Source organism: Rattus norvegicus, chromosome 19 (assembly GCF_036323735.1).
Source record: "Rattus norvegicus strain BN/NHsdMcwi chromosome 19, GRCr8, whole genome shotgun sequence".
NCBI classification, from domain to species: domain Eukaryota; kingdom Metazoa; phylum Chordata; class Mammalia; order Rodentia; family Muridae; genus Rattus; species Rattus norvegicus.
The window spans coordinates 59,746,210-59,762,306 of record NC_086037.1 but is presented as its reverse complement, the minus strand read 5'-3'; the positions used below and the strand labels follow the sequence as shown (position 1 = coordinate 59,762,306).

At 46.9% G+C, this 16,097-nt stretch overlaps 1 protein-coding gene across 6 annotated transcripts in view; it reads right to left on the bottom strand.

Moving 5' to 3' along the window:
* The window catches only part of Wwox (WW domain-containing oxidoreductase), a 930,922-nt gene that overhangs the window by 507,017 nt on the left and 407,808 nt on the right, over positions 1–16,097 (bottom strand). The window contains exon 10 of one of the 6 annotated variants that reach the window (XM_039097634.2): positions 1–16,097. This exon is cut by the window's left edge and continues 43,260 nt beyond it; it is cut by the window's right edge and continues 22,346 nt beyond it. The exons of the other annotated variants lie outside the window; for them this stretch is intronic. The gene's annotated coding sequence lies outside the window, so the exon portion shown is untranslated. 6 annotated transcript variants of the gene reach the window in all.

Genomic DNA, 16,097 nt, shown 5'->3' with positions numbered 1-16,097 from the left:
GGTCTAGTCTCTTGTCACAAGGAGGGTGACAGGTGTGTCACAAGAGAGAATGGACAGTGGGCGGATAAATTGCTAGTTACAATAATTCACAAGCCAGGGCTCGTGAGGTGCCTGGTGAGTAAACACACTTTTTACAAGCCTAATGGCTTGAGTTCCGCCCGGAAACCCAGACAAAAAATAGAGAGAAATGACCTCATCGATTTGTCTTCTGACCTCTGCACATACACAATGGCTCATGTGTCCACATGTACACGGCATGCACTCATTTACGACAGTGAATAAATATTTTTAAATGACAATAAAAATCCAATAAAAGAAAATACAAAAGATTTTGGACAGGCAGTGCCAGCCGGTGAGCCTGTGCCTACGACGGCCAGATGAGCACGTTTGCTGCTCCGCTCAGGTACTTGCTTAGCGCTCACAAAACCGGGGTTCAATGCCCTGTCACTCTTCAACTGGGTGTGGTCATCCATACCTGTAATCCTGCACTCAGAAGAGGCAGGAGGATTAGGTGTTCAAGGTCATACTCCAAAATGTGGGGGGCTTGGGACAAGACTGGATACAGGAGGCCCTGTCTTGATATCACAAAAAAGCAAATGGAGAGAGCTCAGCCTGTGAAACATGTGTCACAAGCATGAGACCTGAGCCCAGTGCCCAGACTCCTCACACACAGCAGGACATGGGCTTATGTCTTTATGATCTGAGCCCTGGGGAATCCACTGATTCCTGGAACTTGCTGACTAGACAGCTTAGCTTAACTGGTGCACTGTGATTCCGCTCGGAGACTAGTAGGTCGAGGCCATAGTGAGGAGCTACAATCCAAGGTGGGCCTCTGACCACCATTTACACTTATGCATACATGCCCCTATGCACACACGCACCTAGGCACACACACACCTATGCACACACGCACCTAGGCACACACGCACCTGCACATGCCTATACACCCATACAGAAAGAAAGAGAGAAAGAAAGGAAGGAAGAAGGAAGGAAGGAAAGAAGAAAAGAAGGAAGGAAGGAAACAAAACCCGGACTATTACAGTCAGATCCTTAAACCAGCAGCCGCACATCCTAGGCACATGTCTGGCCCAGGCCATGTGCTACCTCCCTTTCCAACTCCAGCTTAACAAAGGCAGAAACACAGGACAAGGACTCTCTGCTTCTCCCCCCTCATCTTGCCCCTTACATTGGTTACCCGACTTCCTGCGAACCAGAGATGAGAATTAACTCCATGCCCTAAGCACGGGAACATTCCCATTCTTGTCCCTTTTGTAAGATGCGTAATTTCACAGCTATAGTCAATCCAAAAGACGGCATTCAGTTCTCTATCATTACGTGTTGGCTTGCACGCTTAGCCTCCCCTGAAACCCCAGCCTGCAGCAGAAAACACCCATTCTCAACGAAGTGAACTAGAATCCGACCTCTAAACAGCCAAAATGTACTCAAATGAAACAGAAGTACATTCACTTGGCGAGAGGCTCCCTTGACTAACAGATTTTTTTGTAATGCCACACAGCTCCCCATTCTCACATAGGGGCACCATATATTGTAAATACGGAACAGCTATCGACTGCAGCTGAGGTGAATACCCACACATATTGACCTCAGAGGTAAATATTGACGGAGACAAAGGTAAAATCAATGCTTACCTTGAGGGATAATAAATCTGGATATCTATTGAAATAAGAAGTCGATCGGCACATTGTTATAAACACTTACGGTTATCGTCACTTGTGTGTGTTTGTACAGTGGGTGGCCGGTGGCTGTTCTCTAGAAAAATGAAGCCAGAAGTGGCTTCTCTTCAGCGTAATTACAGACCCTCTCAGTCTGCTCAGCCACAGTCAGCTTGCTAGGTATTAACTCTGGGCATCCCTCTCTGTAGGAGTTTAACCTGCATCTTCAGGAAGCTTCCAGAATTAGGGGGTTTATATTGGTTCCTTCAGCTTCTCTCAATAACGGGGAAAAAACTGACATGTGATCTCTCCTATCCGGGTTGGTAAGCCTGACAGCTCACAGGCCTCATTAGGTTTCCAAAGATGAATTCAGAACTCAGCTGCGGGCCAGCGAGATGGCTCAGCAGGTAAAGGAGCTGCCCTTGAAACTGGGAGCCTTAGGTTCAAGTCCTGCAACTCGAGAGAAGGTAGAAGGAGAAAACCAACTACACAGAGTTGCCCTCTGACCTCCATACATGCCCCATGTTATGATATGCTGATGATATACATACATCAAAAAAGTTGTCTGGTGTTAATTTTGGAATGAGCCTTCCACACCAGTGTCTTGCTGAGGACACTCAACCTGGTCTCCTGGGGATAAAGGTGAGTGCCAGAAAGAGGAAGGCAGGGGAGACCCAAAGGCTACAGTTTGGCTGCTCAGGACAAGCCTCCATGCAAGGATGCAGGAAGGTGAGTCCTCAGTGGCACTGAGTACCATCCAGTCTGAGGGCGAGTCCCGGGAGGGGTGTTGGAAGGCTTCAGGGAAATGTCCCCCGTTCTGCAGGGAGGCACACGAGGCCAGAAGGCTCCTCTTCCATCCACGGGCTGTCTGATTACAGTGCTGGGCACTCCTACAGCTCTTAAAAAATCCAACACAAAGGCAGAAGCTGATGATGTCTATTCACTTCTCTGACCATGCCTGATCTCTCCTTCAGTCGGGTGGCATGTGCTGTCTCCCTAAGGGTGAGGAGCACTGAGCATTGGGCTGCTGCTTATGTGCAGCTTGGCTCACCTCAGCTGCCCAGAGCACGCTTTATACGCAGAAAAACACCACACTGGGAATGTCAAGTCATTGGGCAGTGAGTGGTACTCTGTAGACCTGGGTGGGAAGCTGCTTTCTTGACCCCTCCTCTGCAGGCAGACCCACTCGCCTTTCACGTGAGACTTCCATGAGGATCTCCTGGAAATCCTGTGCTGCAAATGAAACCCGGCAGAACTAGTGTTCATCTCCTCCACTCGGCCTTGCAATTCCTTCAGGCTCCTTCTCTCCTCACTCTCTTCAGAAGCCTCAGGTTTTGAGACCTTGCCCTGAATGGCAAGCTTGTTCTACAGGCTCTAATGTCTCTAGACATAGCTGCAGGAGTACCTGCCTATGTCTCTCTACCCCGAGCTCTGCTATCCACCAATACACTTGGTGCTCTATGTTTTCCTCCCCTAACCTGCTCCTTGGAAATCTCACCTACCTCCCTGACAGGAAAAGTCCTACTTAGTCTTCAAAAAGCATCTCAAATGAAGTTGAGGGCCGCTTCCTGAACTCTTTCTGATCATCATTTATATCCACCGCAGGACTTCCACAGAATATAACACACTCTCATGTTCTTATAATTTATTACATTTCCTTACTATAATAAATACATTTATACTCTATGTATGTAATACATAGTGTGTCTATATATAAACACACACACACACACACACACACACACATACACACACACACATGTATTGAGACTAGCATTCCTTTGGGTAACCAGGAAACAACATACATAATTTTGGCTCGCACACTGTGACTTACATGTAGAGAACACAGGACAACTTGTGAGAGTTGATTCTTTCTTCCCACTGTGTGGGTCCTGAGGAGTCCATCTCAAGTTGTTAGGCTTAGAGGAGTCTTTATCGCTCATGGTAACGACCTTTATACTAACCATATCCAACACACTGTCTCTTTGTCTCCCGAGTGTCTGTTAGCCATGGTTAGCTATTTTCCCGTTTGTTCTTCTCTCCTAAGGAGCAGGGTTTATAGTTCACCTGCTTCTGCAATCCTTGCATCATAGAAGGCCCCGAGACACAGAGGAAGAGCAACGTTAGATAAATCAACCGCAGACTTCATGAGCTGTCACTGCCATTGACAGGCTTCTTGGGGAAGTTCTGAGCAACTTGCTACCTCTTTGTGATTGCCATTATTTCCCACCTCCCATCTCCGAAGGGTTGATGCCCCGCCATATTTCTTCTATGGGAAGGGGAAATTTTTAATCCACCAAGAAAAATAAAGCCAACGGACAGACAGCTAAATGAGTGAACACCAAGAGAAACCTAAGAGGCACACACTCTAAGCCCTAGGCAGTTCCTTAAACTGTATTTACACACTCAATGTGGACACATTATCATTTAATCGCAGCTACCTCTATACTCTTACTGGAAGGCTATGCGTAAATATCCACTTCTCTGATGTAGCTCATGGCTTTGCTAAGCTGCACGATTCTAGCCAGGAGAGAATTTCACGATCTAGCACCAGAGGGAATTTCATCATCTGCACGGAGCACCTTGAGGCCACTCCAAAGCAAACGTTCAGGACTTGGGAGATGGCTCAGTGGGTAAAGGCCCTGCTGCAGAGCTTCATGACCTGACTTCAAAACCTGGAACTCACACTAGAAGGAAGAGAACTGATTCCTGGTAGATGTCATCTAGTAGTAAGTGACACATGACATCCCCGTGTGTGTGTGTGTGTGTGTGTGTGTGTGTGTGTGTGTGTGTGTGTGTGTGTGTGTGAAGAAAGGTCAAGTTTTACTGTTGAACAGGGTTCTGTGACAGCAAGGCTCCCTAGGATGCGGAGTAGCCCTATCTTGTACCCTAGGTTTAGAATAAGCATCTGCCAGTGACAGCCTCAAGAAGCCAGGTTGCCAATTTTACTCAATGGCCTCATTCTTCACTATCTATACTCAAACCCCACAAGTCGGGCTGCCCTGTTTGCCAGGCACCCAACCTGTTCAATTTAGGCCTATGGTCATGTGGAGAGTACTTCAAGGCTTCCTCAGGAGCTGCCCTGGAGACTTCCTTTTACACAGTTCCCTGGTCGATCCTGACCACCCTGTACCAGCGCAAGGTCTGCAGGCAACCAGACCAGAGTGGTACAACAGCCCCTTGGGTGGGAAGACAAAGCTCCCGAATACTGAGTTCATCTCCATTATAGCTTCCACAACTACAAACAAGGAGCTTAAGTCCCTTGTAAACACTCTAGTCATTTCCAAGAATGGAGGCAGGTGTGTGTGTGTGTGTGTGTGTGTGTGTGTGTGTGTGTGTGTGTGAGAGAGAGAGAGAGAGAGAGAGAGAGAGAGAGAGAGAGAGAGAGAGATTTACATAGCCATGAGCAAACAGCAGGATATTGATGCTACCTACCTAAAAGACTTAATGTTTCCTGACAGCAGTGGATTGGCTTTCACTGGGACCCACTGCACATCTAACAGGAGGGAGACCTGAGATGACAAACAGCTCAAGACCGGCTTCACTACCCAGACCATGCCCCCCCTTCACCACGTCCAACATAGCGCAATGATCATTGACCAAGCAGCTCTCGAGTTGGGCCCTTCCTTGACTCTGTCCCAGAATGTCCCGGGTGCCCAGTGCCAAAGACAGTGATATTTCTTCTGGTCAACCTGTCTGTTTACAGTAATCAGTGCAAGGCGGTGAGCGAACCAGGATGCCAAGTGATCGCTTGTTTCTGAGATAATCAATAAGACACTTATCCTGAAAGATTCATGCAAGTTTGGAATCAATTATGAATGGGATGATGATAAAACTCGATAGGAGAGTTGCTGTATGGGTTGTTTTTCAAACTCTTATCTGAGAGTTAGGCTCTATTTTGTGTTGGTTTCTCTGAAATGTCATAAAAATTTTACGACGTGCGCTAACTACATTACATCATTTCCAAATAGCAAGGTGTTCACATGCCTTAGTGGGGGTCGTCAGACTCTCACTGCAGAATCTTGGGACGGCAAGCCTGCAGAATTAAAAGTTTGCTTATATCAAAAGAGACGAAGTGTGGTATTTAGTGAACACAGAATGAATCTGATCTGAATACATGACCTTGGGTATATTGTTTGGCCATATTATACTTAACTTTTCTTGATCCAAATTCCCCATGTCAAAAAGGGCACAGTGGTATCTTTACCCTGACATTCTAGAAAAGAAATAAGAGTATCCTAGGCTCAGTACACTCCCCAAAACACAAAAGGCCTGCAGTAAATGTTATTCATTTCTAACGCCATAACTCCGACTGGTTCACCATGAGTAAATTATTGAATACTTCATTCCACATTTTCTATCGTTTATGTATGTGTTCAGGTGCAGTGTTGCAATATAGAGACAGGATCTACCTATGTGGTTCAGGCTGACCGTGAACTCACGATCTTGCTGTCATCTCCCAAAGGCTGGGAATATGGGTGTACAGCACCAACATTCCCTGCCTGGTTTCTCACTGGTAACCTGGAGAGCGGTAACTGTATAGTGCAAGGTTGTTGGGGAAGTATAATGAGCGGCACGGCATCCGATACAGCAGCCGAGAGATGAGACAGTGCCGGCTTGCACTCAGCAGGAGGAACAGAACCGAAGAGGGGGAGCCCTGCTCCTCCACGTACAGGGAGGGACACAGAGGCCTGGGCAGAGTCATCATGATTCAGGTCACTGGAGCAGTGACACCATGGGGAAGTTATGACACATGGTCCAGAAAAGTGGGAAGGTTAGCAGCTAGAACTGGAGCACAAGACAAGGCAATCCAGGAGTGGAGGCATAATGGGAAGTCACTGGAACTAGCGAGGGTATTCATGACAACTGGGAATCTACCCTGGTCTTGGGGGTGGAGGCAGGCAAAGGATTGGGACTGGGTCTCTAGGAGCAAACTGCAGTCAAGTGACTTGGAGGAAGCAACAAAATAAGTAAAGGACTCTTGGTGACCGCCATGGGGAAGTGAAGAGAAAGAAGCAGAACATTGAGAACTTCCTGGGGACTTACTGGCTATGCCTAGTCCCCTTTGCCATCAAAACTTCGATGCTGGGGGTGGGGGGAGCACATGCACGAACTCAGCTTTGGGAAGGGAGTCCAAAGCAGTGTGGGTCAACTCCACCACTAAAAGGCTCACCCTCGTGCTTCAGAACAGAAGGCAGAGAGGGCCCCAGCTTTCTGGCCAGCAGCCAGGGCACTGGTCTCCATTCAGCACAGGATCCTGCCTAGAGCAGAAGCCCTTTCTCCTCCTGGCCCTAAATAGAGCTTGCAGATGACATTTCACGGACCACACTGTTTAAGCTGTCCCCGTGGTCAGAAATAGCCCGGGGGTGGTCAGAACCACAGGCTCAGAAATCGGACACTATATTTAGTTCACACAGACATGGCTGAAGGATTTCTTTTCTACTTTCGGGTTTTGAGTAGCAGATCTGTAACTGCCTTTGCAGAGGCCAGGGCTTAGGCCTGAGGAGAATGGGGGAAGCGGGCCGGTCACCCCAGCCCAGCCACTCTTGTCTCAGCAACCCTCAGAGCACTTGAGTTGTTGGAGAAACCATTTCTGTTGGGGTGGTAGGAAAACTAGCTCAAGTTTAACTCTGGGGTGTGGCTGATGTGTACTCTGATACTGTGTGTTCAGCCTGCTAACTTGGCACAAGTGTGCACACCCATGGATTCACATCCCCCAGGGTGACAGATACAGTGTGCTGGAAGACTGCTCCTGGCCTTTGGAGATCACCACCTCTTAGCAAGGCGAGCTCTGTTCTGATTTCTGTCACCTGCGGAAGCCTTTGACTTTTATACAAGCAGTGTCACTGACTAGATACTCGCCCATGTCAAGTGTCTAGCAGTCTCAGCTCAGCAGCACACCTCCCTCCCAAACGTCACAGTGCATATGAAAGTCATGCTCTGACGCCATATATTGGGCCGTACACTGAGCTCTTGTTGGATGCTGGGCTCAGGATAATCTTTCTGTTTAATCCTGAATGTGAATCGAGCAGTGAAGCAATGGTATCCCTGTGTGACTAAAGGGGAGCTGGGAGGCAACCGCGTTTAAATGCTGAAGCCCAGGATCCTGAGCTCGGAAATTAGCACACTGGGGCGCACGACCTAAGAGAGCAGATGGCAGCTTCTCCTGGTCAACAGGAACTCTTTGTGTGTTTTCTCAGTGCTGGGGGCTGAACCTAGGTACCCCTGAGGTCAGATGGGTGCTTTACTGCTAACTCTACTTCCAGCCGTAAAGTAAGAGCAGTTTGCATGGTTTACTTAATTTTGGCAGTGCTAGAGATTGAACATGGGACGTTGGGCACGATAGGCAAATGATCTACCATTGAGATAAATTCCAGCTTCACTTAGCTTGGGAAAAAAGGATGAGATTTTTAAATTTACATTTTTCTTCTTTACATACATGTGTGTGTATAAGGATTAAAAGAACACATGTGGAGGTCAGCGGCCAGGTGTGTGTGTGGGGGGGGGGTCTCGGAGATTAGACTCGGATCATCAAGATTGGTAAGAGGAGCTGAACCTCTTTGCCTGCTGAACTATTCTGCTGGCTACCCAATTACTTTGGTCACACTGTCCATGGCAAAAAACATTAGCCATGGGAATTATTTCACTTACTATTCTCAATGCTGTGAGAAAATATGTGACAAGATCAACTTAAGGGTTTCTTTTGGCTCTCAGTTTGAGGGTCTAGTCAGTCATGGTGGTGAAAACATGGCGGCAGGAACACGAGAAAGCCGGTCACATGGCACCCATAGTTAGCACAGAGAAGGAGACGATGTAAGTGCCCAGTTCACTTTCTTCTATTTGGTCAGGGTCCCAGCCCCTGGGAGAGCATAGCTCACAGTTAGGATAGGCTTTTCCACCTTAATGCACCAAACCTAGACATTCCCTCACAAACACCCCAGCAGGTTTGTCTCCTGGGTGATTCTATTTCCTCTCAGACTGACAATCAGTATTAGCCATCACAATGAGAATCACACAGGAAGTGATGATGATGCTTCTGGGCCTCACGTTAATGCGTTAACGCTGAGGGAACCAAGCCACAGGCTGGGCCTTCGACTTCATGGATCTTAAACTCTGGTGCAGAAGATAGAAAAGAAACACTCAACTGTAACTGCACTGTGTAACCACAGAGGGAGGGACAGGCTACTGTGGGCTTCTATGAATGTGGAAGCTTAGGCAACTTTCAGAGAAGAAGGAGGCCAGGGACCTTTAGCAATGTCACGTAGCCGTGATGTGAAGAAGCCTCACACGTTTGCCCAATAGGCATGCAGTACTAACTGGTTTTGCTCTGAGAAGGCTCAAGTGCACCTGCAGGAGACTCCTCAAAGGCAGCCTTGCCCTTGAATCTTGCTCCTGCGTGTCCAAAGCCTCTGGATTACCAATACTACCTCTAGGGATGTAGGTCCCAAGTCCTTCTCCTAGGCTCCCACATCAAATTATCATGCCATCATCCAGTTAGTGGCAGCTCAGGAAGAAAGGTGTATACCAAAGGACACTTGCAGCCCCTCCTAGGCACTCTTCTCAGTACACATTGCCACATAGCCTGCAATCTGCAGTCTACTTCATAACAAGAGATTCGGCTGCAGGAAACAGATAACTCTCTCTCTGGAGTAGAAAGCCATTAGGAGTCATTTATTGGAAGACATCATGGTGGCCCCTGATCTGACACTGGGCAGTCTGAGTTCTAGAGTTGGTACTTAAAGCAGGTCCAGAGGCCATCAGAATCACCCAGAGAGACCAACATGCTCTTTGAAGCTGGTGTTGCCTGTTCCGGGCATGAGGGATTCATGAGAGCTCTGGCCCTGGCTCTGTCTGCTTCTGTCATTGAGCCACAGGGCCCAGCAGCTGCCTGGACATGGAGACTGGAATATCATAAAACACACGTATTTCAAATGTTCAGAAGATGCTCTAAGGAAAAGACTTACAAGAACAAATATTTCAAGAGCAAAGGACCCACTTCCTCTGACTCCTGCGTTACTTAAGAGCTCTGTGCAGAGACAAGAGCACTGTGAATTCCCGCTCTCTCCTTGGCAGTCAAAATGGAATAGATTTAATGTGCACTTGGTGTACAATAAATGCTGAAGATTGTAACATCTCTAGGGCAGGATCTTGCTTTTTTCCCCTCCTTATTCTCCTTCCCATTTTAGATTTCATTTCTTTTACTTTATGTGTGTGAGTTTTTTCTTTCCCCTACATGTGTGACTGTATGCCACATGAGTGTTGGGTACCCACAATGGTCGTAAAAGGCATCATGTCCCCTAGAGTCACAGATGGTTATAAATCAGCACTTGGGTTCTGGAAACCCAACCCAGGTCATTTGGAAGAGTAGCAATCGTTCTTAACCACTGAGCCATCTCTCCAGCCCAAGGGCAGGATGGGCTTTCCATCATCTCTATGTTCCAACATCAGCAGAGTTCAGGCACACAGGAAGTCCTCAGCACATCGGTGGCAAGGCCTAACACGAGTGACTTGGGGAAGACTAGGGCACAGGGACATTTCGTAAACAATTGCAGGAGGAGGATCCATGAACAGAAGGGACCCAGAGGAAGTTCATCTAGTGACCTAGAGGAAGACCCTTCTATGAACTAGTTTACTATAAAGCACTGGGATATGTGCTTTGCTACTTAATCAAAACAGACAAAACAGACACGCCCAGGTAAGGCTGAGGTTCCACTGGCAAACAAATAATGGACCTATTGATATTTCTGTAAAATTATTGTTGGTCAACAGAGAATCAGAGACAAACAACATCCAGTTACACAGCCCTACAATACCGTAATATCCACTAGTCAAGAGGCTGGGAAAGAAGGTTCACAAGTTCAAGGCACACGCGACTAGCATGTACAAAGTCTGACCAGTAATTCCCAATACTACCAATGGAAAAAGAAAACAGAGAGAGAGAGAGAGAGAGAGAGAGAGAGAGAGAGAGAGAGAGAGAGAGAGAGAAATACCAGACACATAAGATAGTATATGTTTTTTGTTTAGCTAAATGTTTTAAATTTTCCACCCCTGTAGCACATGTACGCTTTTTCTCTCTGTGTGCATGATGTATATGGGTATGTGCTATTGTACATGTGACCATGTGTGTCCATGGGTATATATGTGCCTCTATGTAGAGGCCAGAGCTCAATGTTAGGCATGTTCCTTTCTCCTTTCTGTTTTTTGAGAAAGAGTCTCTCAATGAGCCTGGAGCACACTAGCTCATGAAGACCAGTGGTCCTGAGAGCCTCAGAGACCTTGTATCTCTGCCTTCTCAGGGCTGAGACTACACAAACACATCGCCTCACTTGGCTTTTTATGTGGGCCTCAGGGATCCGAACGCAGATCATCATAACTGCACGACAGTCGTTCTACTGACAGCCACCTTCCCAGCTCTCCAGAGTTTTAGAAAGGTCTTTACACATCAAAGCCTAGTATATGTAGGTTGGGCAACAATTGACGTGAGAATGTGACTTTTGGAAAAATAAATCTTGACATCTAAGAAGTCGCAAATCTGTCCTATTGATGAGGTGTGTACTCTGCTACGCTGCCGTCTACGTTAATATAATTTTTATCTACACTCGACAGCAACCTCAAATGACAAGCAGGGTACAGCAGAGCAGCAATGGCCGTCCAAAGTATAGATCTCACTTCATTTTCTGCCTTCACCTGACACACTTTGGCCAGGTATTGACCACTGAGAGGCATTCTTCTGGCTGTAAATACGATCAATAAATCACTGAAGCAGAATGTACAACTATACATTTTCTGCTTATAAAGAGCCATGGGTAATCAGCACTGATTACAGCTCAGAGAGACCAAAGCCACCAGTGCTGTGCCTGCTCAGAGGACTAACCTGAAGACGGTCTTTGCCTTGCCTACAAATGAAATATTTAAAACACTGTTTTGATGGCCCGAGGTATGCCTGACATATTTGTCGATTTTCGCAGATGCGAGGAGTGATTAGATTTGGGGGTCAGTTGCGATAAGGTCATCCGGGGAGACCACGCATTTCAATTTCAAATTCGGGATGACAAACCCGATAAGCAAAACTTTATAAAATAAAAGGCTATGAAATCAACTTACGTGACTAGTTGGTATGGGGAGAACTTTTGTATTAAGTCCTGTCATCTAAAGGGGACCTGGTATTACAAGAGAGAATTTCCCTCACAAATAACCTTGCTGTGCTAAGGCGCAGACGATGTGCTGGTGTGAAGGACTTCCATCCATGGTGGCCTGGGTTCTCTGTGGGAAGAACAAGTGGGTAGAGGTGTTTATGGGTCAAGAACATATTCATAGGGCTGAAGAGGTGGCTCAGTGGGTAAAGCCCTTGTCACCTTAACCTTGTACCTACAGAACCCTGGGAAAAGCCAGGCATGTTAGGGAGCATCTCTAATTGCAGTAGTCTTACAATGGGATGTTAGGGATCATCTCTAATTACAGTACTCTTACAATGGGATGGGGGGTGGAGAAAGGAGAATCCTCAGAAGCTCAGGGCCAGCTCCTCTGGTAGACACAGCAGCAAACAACAGAGGCTTAATCTAGAAGTGGATGAGAAAGCTGAGGACGGATGCCCAAGGTTGTTCTCTGGCCTCTACTATACTCAGTAGCCTGCAAGCCCCCCCCCCACCCCCATGAACAAAACACCCTCCCTCCTAGAGGTCTCTGATAGTCTAGACAGATCATGGCCATTAAGGTAGGAGCAGGCAGGTAGTGACAACTCCAAAGGGTTAAAGTGTGAAGACAATGAGATGGCCTAGAAGTGCTTAAAACTCAATTAAAATAAAACCAGCCCTGTTAGCTCTCCCCAGCCAGATTTAAGGCTTGCTCCGTATTATCTATTCATATGAAAACCGGTGCAGCAATTGAATATTGAATTATGCTAACCCACTTTCTCAGCTATAGAAGATGCTGGCTTCCAGCCCAATGAATACAATAGCCACATGCTTGAGACTTTTAATTAGCTAATTAATGTAGTGTCATTTTCGCAATTAGTTCAAATGACCATGTGTAAGTTTTTTTTTCTTTTTAAGATTGGAGTTGTAAATATTTTTTTAAAACACTTGCTATATGTTGCATAAAAATGAAATGATCAATAATTAAGAGAAGTGGTTTTTTTTGTTTGTTTTTTTTTAAATCATCAAACCTATTCTAACACGGCCAAAAGGTTGATTTCTCATGACCGGTTTCATAGATACCCTTTAGAAAATTTATTAAATTGAAAATAAGAGAAGGAATTGCCACCTGGGTGAGCAGGTAGCAGAGAAATAGGCTACAAGGAGTGTCTGACGGAGGAAGGACATGGAGAGGTGGGAGCATATATTAGGAATCCACTCTAATGACGGCCATCATAGACGGCATTAGAAAGGGGGTAATAACTCTAAACCACCTCACATAAGGCCAGTCCTTTTCTTCTCCTCCCCCACCACTTCACTCTTCACGGAGCAGGCTTTGAACTTTAAATCCTTCACTCTCTGCCTCTCTCTGCAGGGCGGAGAGTGTTACTAACCCCTGAGCATTTGGATGAAAAAACTAATGTGGTAGAAAAGCATGCTTAGGCTGAAGAAATTATTTCTGTGCCATTTGCTCTGTCCCTCTATTTGGTAATCTGTCCACAGTGGGTTGGTCAGGGCACAGGGGGTGGGTGGGGTGGTGGCATGGTCAGGTGGGTGGTGGAGAGTGGGAAGGTGAGGGGTGGGAAGGGGAATGGAGGGAGGGGGGAGGGTTCTGATGGGCAGGAGATATTACCGTTCCTGTGGAATTTTAGAGGTGATCGGCCTGCAATGGGTTCTCAGCCCTGATGAAGTTCCTTCCGGCAAATAGAATAGACAACTTTTGCTTTCAAAGGGCTTGAAAAGTAATGGGGAAAGCAGATACAGAGATAGAGATAGAGATAGAGATAGAGATAGAGATAGAGAGAGAGATAGAGAGAGAGAGAGAGAGAGAGAGAGAGATTGAGACAGAGAGACAGACAGAAGGAGAGATAGGAGGAGACAGAGAGACAGAGGCAGAGAGACATCGAGGAAGCGGCGTTGTCCCTCCTGACTGCTTGCTGGGTTTTCCTTGCTTCCCTCCCACACTTGGCATCTGTGGGTTAAGAATGAAATGCTGGCCCCTTCCCTTGGCTCCAGAGACTTCTCAGCAATTTTATTTCTAGCAGGAAAGAAGCTTTTGTTTCTCTCCAGTCTTCTCATGTTCCAGGAATCCCTGCAGACATGAAGATGTAGCCCCGTTGCTCCATTTCTGAGACTACCTTGCAAGGTAGATGCTCTTTGCTGACCATCACTGAGAAGGTGGAGGGCCAGTATTTCCCAGCCCCTACCTCTGTCTGCCCCAACGGGAGATAGAGGTGATCCCCGTCACCTTGACAGTTCTGATGGAGTGACATTCTGTGTGACCACCGCACTTGGCATTTTATGTGGGTTCTGAGAATCGAACTCAGGGTCCTGGAGAACAAGCACTTCACTGGTTGTTCTGTGGCTGCAAAGAGACCCCAACCAAGGCACCTTTTATACAACAGAAGCATTTCATTGAGGCTCGCTTACAGTTTGAGACGGTAGTCTCTTAGCATCATGGTGGCGAGCACGGCTGCAGTCAAGCAAGCACCGTGCTGGAAGCCTGGAAGCGTAACTGAGAGCTGCAAGAGAGGCACTGAGCCTGAAAATGGCCTTTTGAAACCTCAGAGCCCATTTCTAGTGATATGCCTCCCCTAACAAGGCCCCATCTACTCGGGAAGGACCACACTTCCTAATCATCAGCTGGGGACGCGGAGTGTAGGGGCCATTCTCACTCAAACTGCCACACTGATAAAGTCATTCACCACCAATGGTAGTGAGTGTTCCAAGTCCAACGAGTTTTAAACACAGATAATATAAAAGCCAAAACACTAGAAAAAGAAAACACTCACAAGACTGAAAATGGGAGATACGGCAGGATAGAATGGAGAGAAAAGCAAAGAAGAACCAACCAAAATCCCCTGGGAAGAAATCCACGAGAGGCCAGGACAACATATGAAGGGGTGTGATATAATATTCCATCTCTTGTGGCGGTGGTGGTGTCTCTGGAAAAGAAGAAAGCTCACGAAGAATCGTGAGGCTAATTGGAGCTGTCACAGCGCTCTCAGACACGTGGCTGTTCTTCCGAGAAGAAATGGCTCAGCCCCCTCCAGTACAGAGGCCCAGGTGTCCCCAGCCTGGCAGCGTTCACTGTCATTTACTTAGAGTGTTTATGTGTTATGTTGATCTGCCTCCAAATGACCCCTGGTAGAGTGGCTGATGCTGTGAAAATGAAAGGAGACCAACCTGTACCCACTGTCACCCTCGCCCCTGCTCACAAGGCAGCATGAAGGGCCAGAAAAAATATGCAGACATCATATGCGGTAATGTTTTCATATCTTCTTTTTCAGTGGGGGTCTGAATGGATTTCTTTCGTCCCATTTATAACGGTGGCCTTTCCGTGTGTCTACCCATCTTTCTGCCTCTGTAAATTTGGAATGTGTGCCAACGTACTATATATACATTATGTTTAACTTGTTATTCATACATATTTATAGTACATAAATATAAAATTGAACGTGAGCGGAGTAAGCTAATGGTATGAGATTATTTCTAATTACACAGAAAGGCATCAACAACACTGTAATTGGTGCGTGTTACCTTGTGCTGAAGTGAGATGTTCTCGGCGGCTGGAGAGATGGCTCAGTCAGTAAAATGATTGCCGTGAAAGCGTGGGGCCTGGGTTCCATCTCCAGAACCCATGTCAAAGAGGCAGAGTGTGGTGGTAAATACTCTCAACTGTAGCACCGGGGAGCAGAGAGAGGCTGAGCCTGAAGCCTTCTGGCCTGCTAGCCTGGCCTATTTGGGAAGCTGTAGGCCAAGGAGACTCTGTTTTCAAAATGCATGATAGACAGCACCTGTGGGATGATAGCCAAGGCAGACTCCTGGCCTCCACGTGCACATGGAAAGGCCTACCACACATGCATAGGTGCATGTGCACACACACACATAGACATGGGGTCCACACACATGTGTTCCCTGCTATCACCATTGTGAGACTTTGCCACTGATGTTTAAAGGGTCTGAGATGGACACTTGCGTCAGAACACACTAGAAGAAAATCTGCTAACATCCTTCTGAGGCCAGTGCCTCTGGATAAGAAAAAGGTACAAAGGAGACATGAACATCTAATACTGCATCTCAGAGAAGGGTCTTCTGCAGCAGGAAATTCTTCGCCAAGTTTACCTTTTGAAACCATTTTTTAAAACTTACATTCGTGTGTGTGTGTGTGTGTGTGTGTGTGTGTGTGTGTGTGTGTGTCTGTGTCTGTGTGTCTGTGTCTGTGTCCGAGCGCGTGCGCACACACGCATGCGCGTGCATGTGTGTCATGGTATACAGGTGGAGGATGGGG